Raw genomic sequence first — 9,629 nt, forward strand, 5'->3', positions numbered from 1 at the left:
ATTACTGTGGGCAGGTGTATGTAACTGTGGGCAGATGTATGTTGCTGTGGGCCAGATGTATATTACTGTGGGCAGATGTATGTTACTGTGGGCAGGTGTATGTTACTGTGGGCAGGTGTATGTTACTGTGGGCAGGTGTATGTTACTGTGGGCAGATGAATGTTACTGTGGGCAGATGTATGTTACTGTGGGCAGATGTATGTTACTGTGGGCAGATGTATATTACTGTGGGCAGATGTATGTTACTGTAGGCAGGTGTATGTTACTGTGGGCAGATGTATATTACTGTGGGCAGATGTATGTTACTGTGGGCAGGTGTATGTTACTGTGGGCAGATGTATATTACTGTGGGCAGGTGTATGTTACTGTGGGCAGGTGTATGTTACTGTGGGCAGATGTATGTTACTGTGGGCAGATGTATATTACTGTGGGCAGATGTATATTACTGTGGGCAGATGTATGTTACTGTGGGCAGATGTATATTACTGTGGGCAGGTGTATGTTACTGTGGGCAGGTGTATGTTACTGTGGGCAGATGTATGTTACTGTGGGCAGGTGTATATTACTGTGGGCAGGTGTATGTTACTGTGGGCAGATGAATGTTACTGTGGGCAGATGTATGTTACTGTGGGCAGATGTATGTTACTGTGGGCAGATGTATATTACTGTGGGCAGATGTATGTTACTGTAGGCAGGTGTATGTTACTGTGGGCAGATGTATATTACTGTGGGCAGATGTATGTTACTGTGGGCAGGTGTATGTTACTGTGGGCAGATGTATATTACTGTGGGCAGGTGTATGTTACTGTGGGCAGGTGTATGTTACTGTGGGCAGATGTATGTTACTGTGGGCAGATGTATATTACTGTGGGCAGATGTATATTACTGTGGGCAGATGTATGTTACTGTGGGCAGATGTATATTACTGTGGGCAGGTGTATGTTACTGTGGGCAGGTGTATGTTACTGTGGGCAGATGTATGTTACTGTGGGCAGGTGTATATTACTGTGGGCAGATGTATATTACTGTGGGCAGATGTATATTACTGTGGGCAGATGTATGTTACTGTGGGCAGGTGTATGTTACTGTGGGCAGATGTATATTACTGTGGGCAGGTGTATGTTACTGTGGGCAGGTGTATGTTACTGTGGGCAGATGTATGTTACTGTGGGCAGATGTATATTACAGTGGGCAGATGTATGTTACTGTGAGCAGGTGTATGTAACTGTGGGCAGATGTATGTTACTGTGGGCAGATGTATATTACTGTGGGCAGGTGTATGTTACTGTGGGCAGGTGTATGTTACTGTGGGCAGATGTATATTACTGTGGGCAGGTGTATGTTACTGTGGGCAGGTGTATGTTACTGTGGGCAGATGTATGTTACTGTGGGCAGATGTATATTACTGTGGGCAGATGTATATTACTGTGGGCAGATGTCTGTTACTGTGGGCAGGTGTATGTTACTGTGGGCAGATGTATGTTACTGTGGGCAGGTGTATATTACTGTGGGCAGATGTATATTACTGTGGGCAGATGTATATTACTGTGGGCAGATGTATGTTACTGTGGGCAGATGTATGTTACTGTGGGCAGGTGTATGTTACTGTGGGCAGGTGTATGTTACTGTGGGCAGGTGTATGTTACTATGGGCAGATGAATGTTACTGTGGGCAGATGTATGTTACTGTGGGCAGATGTATGTTACTGTGGGCAGATGTATATTACTGTGGGCAGATGTATGTTACTGTAGGCAGGTGTATGTTACTGTGGGCAGATGTATATTACTGTGGGCAGATGTATGTTACTGTGGGCAGGTGTATGTTACTGTGGGCAGATGTATATTACTGTGGGCAGGTGAATGTTACTGTGGGCAGGTGTATGTTACTGTGGGCAGATGTATGTTACTGTGGGCAGATGTATATTACTGTGGGCAGATGTATATTACTGTGGGCAGATGTATGTTACTGTGGGCAGATGTATATTACTGTGGGCAGGTGTATGTTACTGTGGGCAGGTGTATGTTACTGTGGGCAGATGTATGTTACTGTGGGCAGGTGTATATTACTGTGGGCAGATGTATATTACTGTGGGCAGATGTATATTACTGTGGGCAGATGTATGTTACTGTGGGCAGGTGTATGTTACTGTGGGCAGATGTATATTACTGTGGGCAGGTGTATGTTACTGTGGGCAGGTGTATGTTACTGTGGGCAGATGTATGTTACTGTGGGCAGATGTATATTACAGTGGGCAGATGTATGTTACTGTGAGCAGGTGTATGTAACTGTGGGCAGATGTATGTTACTGTGGGCAGATGTATATTACTGTGGGCAGGTGTATGTTACTGTGGGCAGGTGTATGTTACTGTGGGTAGATGTATATTACTGTGGGCAGGTGTATGTTACTGTGGGCAGGTGTATGTTACTGTGGGCAGATGTATGTTACTGTGGGCAGATGTATATTACTGTGGGCAGATGTATATTACTGTGGGCAGATGTCTGTTACTGTGGGCAGGTGTATGTTACTGTGGGCAGATGTATGTTACTGTGGGCAGGTGTATATTACTGTGGGCAGATGTATATTACTGTGGGCAGATGTATATTACTGTGGGCAGATGTATGTTACTGTGGGCAGGTGTATGTTACTGTGGGCAGATGTGTATTACTGTGGGCAGGTGTATGTTACTGTGGGCAGGTGTATGTTACTGTGGGCAGATGTATGTTACTGTGGGCAGATGTATATTACAGTGGGCAGATGTATGTTACTGTGGGTAGGTGTATGTAACTGTGGGCAGATGTATGTTACTGTGGGCAGATGTATATTACTGTGGGCAGATGTATGTTACTGTGGGCAGGTGTATGTTACTGTGGGCAGGTGTATGTTCCTGTGGGCTGATGAATGTTACTGTGGGCAGATGTATGTTACTGTGGGCAGATGTATGTTACTGTGGGCAGATGTATATTACTGTGGGCAGATGTATGTTACTGTAGGCAGATGTATATTACTGTGGGCAGATGTATGTTACTGTGGGCAGGTGTATGTTACTGTGGGCAGATGAATGTTACTGTGGGCAGATGTATGTTACTGTGGGCAGATGTATGTTACTGTGGGCAGGTGTATGTTACTGTGGGCAGATGTATATTACTGTGGGCAGGTGTATGTTACTGTGGGCAGGTGTATGTTACTGTGGGCAGATGTATGTTACTGTGGGCAGATGTATATTACAGTGGGCAGATGTATGTTACTGTGAGCAGGTGTATGTAACTGTGGGCAGATGTATGTTACTGTGGGCAGATGTATATTACTGTGGGCAGGTGTATGTTACTGTGGGCAGGTGTATGTTACTGTGGGCAGATGTATATTACTGTGGGCAGGTGTATGTTACTGTGGGCAGGTGTATGTTACTGTGGGCAGATGTATGTTACTGTGGGCAGATGTATATTACTGTGGGCAGATGTATATTACTGTGGGCAGATGTCTGTTACTGTGGGCAGGTGTATGTTACTGTGGGCAGATGTATGTTACTGTGGGCAGGTGTATATTACTGTGGGCAGATGTATATTACTGTGGGCAGATGTATATTACTGTGGGCAGATGTATGTTACTGTGGGCAGGTGTATGTTACTGTGGGCAGGTGTATGTTACTGTGGGCAGGTGTATGTTACTGTGGGCAGATGAATGTTACTGTGGGCAGATGTATGTTACTGTGGGCAGATGTATGTTACTGTGGGCAGATGTATGTTACTGTAGGCAGGTGTATGTTACTGTGGGCAGATGTATATTACTGTGGGCAGATGTATGTTACTGTGGGCAGGTGTATGTTACTGTGGGCAGATGTATATTACTGTGGGCAGGTGTATGTTACTGTGGGCAGGTGTATGTTACTGTGGGCAGATGTATGTTACTGTGGGCAGATGTATATTACTGTGGGCAGATGTATATTACTGTGGGCAGATGTATGTTACTGTGGGCAGATGTATATTACTGTGGGCAGGTGTATGTTACTGTGGGCAGGTGTATGTTACTGTGGGCAGATGTATGTTACTGTGGGCAGGTGTATATTACTGTGGGCAGATGTATATTACTGTGGGCAGATGTATATTACTGTGGGCAGATGTATGTTACTGTGGGCAGGTGTATGTTACTGTGGGCAGATGTATATTACTGTGGGCAGGTGTATGTTACTGTGGGCAGGTGTATGTTACTGTGGGCAGATGTATGTTACTGTGGGCAGATGTATATTACAGTGGGCAGATGTATGTTACTGTGAGCAGGTGTATGTAACTGTGGGCAGATGTATGTTACTGTGGGCAGATGTATATTACTGTGGGCAGGTGTATGTTACTGTGGGCAGGTGTATGTTACTGTGGGCAGATGTATATTACTGTGGGCAGGTGTATGTTACTGTGGGCAGGTGTATGTTACTGTGGGCAGATGTATGTTACTGTGGGCAGATGTATATTACTGTGGGCAGATGTATATTACTGTGGGCAGATGTCTGTTACTGTGGGCAGGTGTATGTTACTGTGGGCAGATGTATGTTACTGTGGGCAGGTGTATATTACTGTGGGCAGATGTATATTACTGTGGGCAGATGTATATTACTGTGGGCAGATGTATGTTACTGTGGGTAGGTGTATGTTACTGTGGGCAGATGTGTATTACTGTGGGCAGGTGTATGTTACTGTGGGCAGGTGTATGTTACTGTGGGCAGATGTATGTTACTGTGGGCAGATGTATATTACAGTGGGCAGATGTATGTTACTGTGGGTAGGTGTATGTAACTGTGGGCAGATGTATGTTACTGTGGGCAGATGTATATTACTGTGGGCAGATGTATGTTTCTGTGGGCAGGTGTATGTTACTGTGGGCAGGTGTATGTTCCTGTGGGCAGATGTATGTTACTGTGGGCAGATGTATGTTACTGTGGGCAGATGTATATTACTGTGGGCAGATGTATGTTACTGTAGGCAGATGTATATTACTGTGGGCAGATGTATGTTACTGTGGGCAGGTGTATGTTACTGTGGGCAGATGAATGTTACTGTGGGCAGATGTATGTTACTGTGGGCAGATGTATGTTACTGTGGGCAGGTGTATGTTACTGTGGGCAGATGTATGTTACTGTGGGCAGGTGCATGTTACTGTGGGCAGGTGTATGTTACTGTGGGCAGATGTATGTTACTGTGGGCAGGTGTATGTTACTGTGGGCAGGTGTATGTTACTGTGGGCAGGTGTATGTTACTGTGGGCAGATGTATATTACTGTGGGCAGGTGTATGTTACTGTGGGCAGGTGTATGTTACTGTGGGCAGATGTATATTACTGTGGGCAGATTTATGTTACTGTGGGCAGGTGTATGTTACTGTGGGCAGGTGTATGTTACTGTGGGCAGGTGTATGTTACTGTGGGCTGGTGTATATTACTGTGGGCAGGTGTATATTACTGTGGGCAGGTGTATGTTACTGTGGGCAGGTGTATGTTACTGTGGGCAGATGTATATTACTGTGGGCAGATGTATGTTACTGTGGGCAGGTGTATGTTACTGTGGGCAGGTGTATGTTACTGTGGGCAGATGTATGTTACTGTGGGCAGGTGTATGTTACTGTGGGCAGGTGTATGTTACTGTGGGCAGATGTATGTTACTGTGGGAGGTGTATGTTACTGTGGGCAGGTGTATGTTACTGTGCGCAGGTGTATATTACTGTGGGCAGGTGTATATTACTGTGGGCAGGTGTATGTTACTGTGGGCAGGTGTATGTTACTGTGGGCAGATGTATGTTACTGTGGGCAGATGTATGTTACTGTGGGCGGGTGTATATTACTGTGGGCAGATGTATGTTACTGTGGGCAGGTGTATGTTACTGTGGGCAGGTGTATGTTACTGTGGGCAGGTGTATGTTACTGTGGGCAGATGTATGTTACTGTGGGCAGGTGTATATTACTGTGGATAGCTGGCAAATAATGCACACTGGAACAGGAAACGTGTAACATTGCTCCTTGATGAAAGACTGCCCATTCAGAAAGGTGGAAAAGAATACAGTCATGATTATTACCCATTGACTGAAATATACTGTGACATGAATCTGTTATCAGCAAGGTTTATCAGATCCTGAGATACACCTTGAGGATATTGATCACAAGTCAAAACAGTTTCTTTTAATCCTGTACAATTAATTTGTAATGGTCTGTTTAAAATATTGGGCGCGATTCAGCAGACCTTAAACAAAGTCCATTTTCGGGCACGTCTGACGGGGTGATTCTGGGTAGCTGCAGTGCTGAGAAACTCTCCACTATCCAGCCGCACTTTGCTGTTTCCTTTGGCCTCGGGCACTTTCTCCCCGCCGAGGCCGCACTTTAAGAGATTTCCTGCTGGTGAGCTGATCTCGCCAGGCGGAATGGCTGTTTGCAGATCGGGGCACCATTGTGAGCGGCAGCCCCAATCTACCCCCCCCCCAAGCCCTTTCAGGCCCCCCTGCTTCCCGCCCCCCCTTGCCCTCCCCAACCTTGTTGAGACCCTTCCACCCGTCCCCATCCAAAGGCCAAGGTGCCCCCCCCTGAGCCGACCCCTGGCAGTGCCAACCTGGCACCTGGGCACCCTGGTAGGGCAAGTCTGGCACCGTGGCAGCGCCCCTGGCTCCCTGGCAGTGCCACCAAGGCACCCTTGCAGTGTCAGGGGTGCTGGGGTGCCAGGCTGGTAGTGCCAAGATGCCCAAGTGTCGGGGTAGTGCTAGTGTACCACCCTGTCCCTGACAATCCAGGGTTCTCAAATGCCCTACGCAACCCCCCCCCCCCCCCCGGTGCCCTTACACCTGGTCCATGTTTGCGTGGACCAGTACTAAATGGTGCCTTGGTGAGATCTCGTAGGCACAACCGTTGTGTCCCGGGCGCCGGGTCAATCCAACATCTGGATATTTAACTGAACCGTTAGGTTAATTTAAATAATCCGATCTGGATTTCACCCAGTGAGGGTGAGATCCAGGAAGCGCCGGGCGGAGTGAGTCGGGTGACCCACGATTGGCGTGGCGCCCGGCACAGAGCCAGGTTTGGGGCTCATGCGGCATTCACACGTTGCTCCTGATACATGCCGGGTGCAACGGAGTCGCTGAATCACGCCCATAGTCTATACTCCAGGCACTCTACATCCCGGCAGAGTTAAGAGAACATCAGCTGGACAATTTGGAGACAATGGACTGTGTTTATTGGAGAAAAGAGGAGAGGGGTGGGCTCTTTAAAACATTGAGAAATGTTGATAATGTAACCGTACCTTGGACTATTTTATCACATAATTAGAAGATTTGTATACAAAACAGGCCTTCAGTGAACTAGAAAACGCTTCCTATTCCTCAGAGTGCATCAGATTATTTATTATAATTAGGAGATGCTGGTGTCACGGACAAGGCCGGCATTATATTCTATCCCTAATTGCCCTAGAGAAGGTGGTGGTGGATCCAATTGAGTGGCTACCTAGACCATTTTAGAGGGAAGTCAAGAGTCAACCTCATTGCTATGGATCTGACGTCACAAATGGGTCAGACTGGACAGCAGATTTTCTCCCTAAAGGACAATTAGTGAACCAATTGTCGCAGATTTTCCTGGTCTCAAATCCACCTCCCACCTGTTCACCTTTAACCCATTTTTCATCAGAAATATATCTATCTCCTTCTTGAAATCGTTTATCGACTCAGATTTCACCGCACTATGGAGCAGCGAGTTCCACTACCATTAGGATTCACTATTCTTTGCGAGAAGTAGTTCCTCCTCATCTCAGTTGGTCCACCTTAGCACATACATGGAGAAAGTAAAACCGCAGTTGAACCTCAATACAATGTCTAACCATTTCTTAAATTATTTCCTGGTTTTGGCCTCCGCCCATGGCACCCACCTCTCCCCACCAACCGTACCCCCCACCTCCAAAATCTGGGCATGCATTCCATTAGTTAATCAATCTTTGCGTTAAGAAGAATCTTGTGATATGAGTTCTAAATCTGAACTGCCCAGAGGTCATAGCAATGACATATGGATATAGAATAAAATAATTAGTCAGATAAAATATATTCAGTGGACGGGATTTTCCACATAAATGTCCAATTCACCTGACAAGCTCGCCATTCAGGATTTGTGGGAGGAAACCGGAGCACCCGGAGGAAACCCACGCACACACACAGGGAGGACCTGCAGACTCCGCACAGACAGTGCCCCAAGTGGGAATCGAACCAGGGACCCTGGAGCTGTGAAGCAACAATGGTACCCAGTGTGCTACCGTGCGTACAAAGGAGAATATTACAGAAACAGGAAAACTTTGTGTTGTGTTTATATGGGAAAGTCCAGACAGTAAACTTTCCATAGCTGCTCTAAGGTTTTAGAAATAATGATAGTTAGCAGGTTTTACAGCTTAGATTGGCACAACAATGACAATTGGCGGAGCGAACAATTCATGAATGTTGCCACAACTCCCCTATTGTTGAGGCCATGGGCTGGGAGGTTGGCATAATTGGGTGACATCAATAACTACCATAACTGCTGCTAATTGACCTGTCCCTCACACACTCTCCCACTGCCCTTCCCTAACACCACCCTGCTGTTGTTCGCTTCTGACGAGGGAAGTGTCGGAATCAATACCTATTGTTCCTATCTGAGGCCCTGTATTTTCTTTTTTTTAATTACCAGACTTTTGTTTATTTATTAGATTATAGTACAATGGAAATTATTGGGGGTGGGGGCCTGTTGATTAGCTTAGTTGAGCAGCTGGCAAGCGTGTGGCTCAAAATAATGCCCACAGTGGGTTTGATTCCCATTCCAGCTAAGGTAGGCCTGAGGCCTGCCTCCCCGCCTAGCCCCTGAGAGTGGAAGGTAAACCGCTACTGACAGAAAAAACACACTGACGAATCAGCAAACAATGGGCCAAGGAACCTGCCCTTGGGCTGCGCACACATGACAATGGAAATATTTATCTGTGCAAGCTGGGGGCTGACATCCTGTACCTCAGCACCAGACACAAATAATCCAATAACATGGGCGGCACGGTGGAACAGTGCTGCTTCACAGCGCCAGGGACCCGGGTTGAATTCCGACCTTGAGTGACTGTGTGGAGTTTGCACGTTTTCCCCGTGTCGGCGCGTGTTTCCTCCGGGTGCTCCGGTTGCCTCCCACAGTCCAAGGATGTGCAGGTTAGGTGGATTGGCCATGATAAATTTCCCCTTAGTGTCCAGGGATGTGCAGGTTAGGTTATGGGGTTACGGGGATAGGGTGGGGTGGGCGGGGAAGTGGACATGGGTAGAGTGCTCTTTTGAAGGATCGTTGCAGACTCGATGGGTTGAATGGCCTCCTTCTGCATTGTAGGGATTCTATGCTGATGATTCTATGAACTTCCAACTACGTTCCTGCAAGATCTCTGCACCTGTCCAATTCTGGCTTCTGTATCATCCCCAATTTTCATCACTCCACCCTTGGCAATTTTGCCTTCAGCAGCCAAGGCTCTGAGCTCTGAAATTCCCTCCCGTAACCATTCTGTCTGTCTCTCCCTCCCTCTTTTAATGCTTACCTCTTTGGCCAAGCTTTTAATCACCTTGGTGTTACGTTTTGTTTGATAATCTCTCCTGTAAGTGCTGTGGTGCATTGGACTTTGT

Source organism: Scyliorhinus torazame, chromosome 12 (genome assembly GCF_047496885.1).
Source record: "Scyliorhinus torazame isolate Kashiwa2021f chromosome 12, sScyTor2.1, whole genome shotgun sequence".
NCBI classification, from domain to species: Eukaryota; Metazoa; Chordata; class Chondrichthyes; order Carcharhiniformes; family Scyliorhinidae; genus Scyliorhinus; species Scyliorhinus torazame.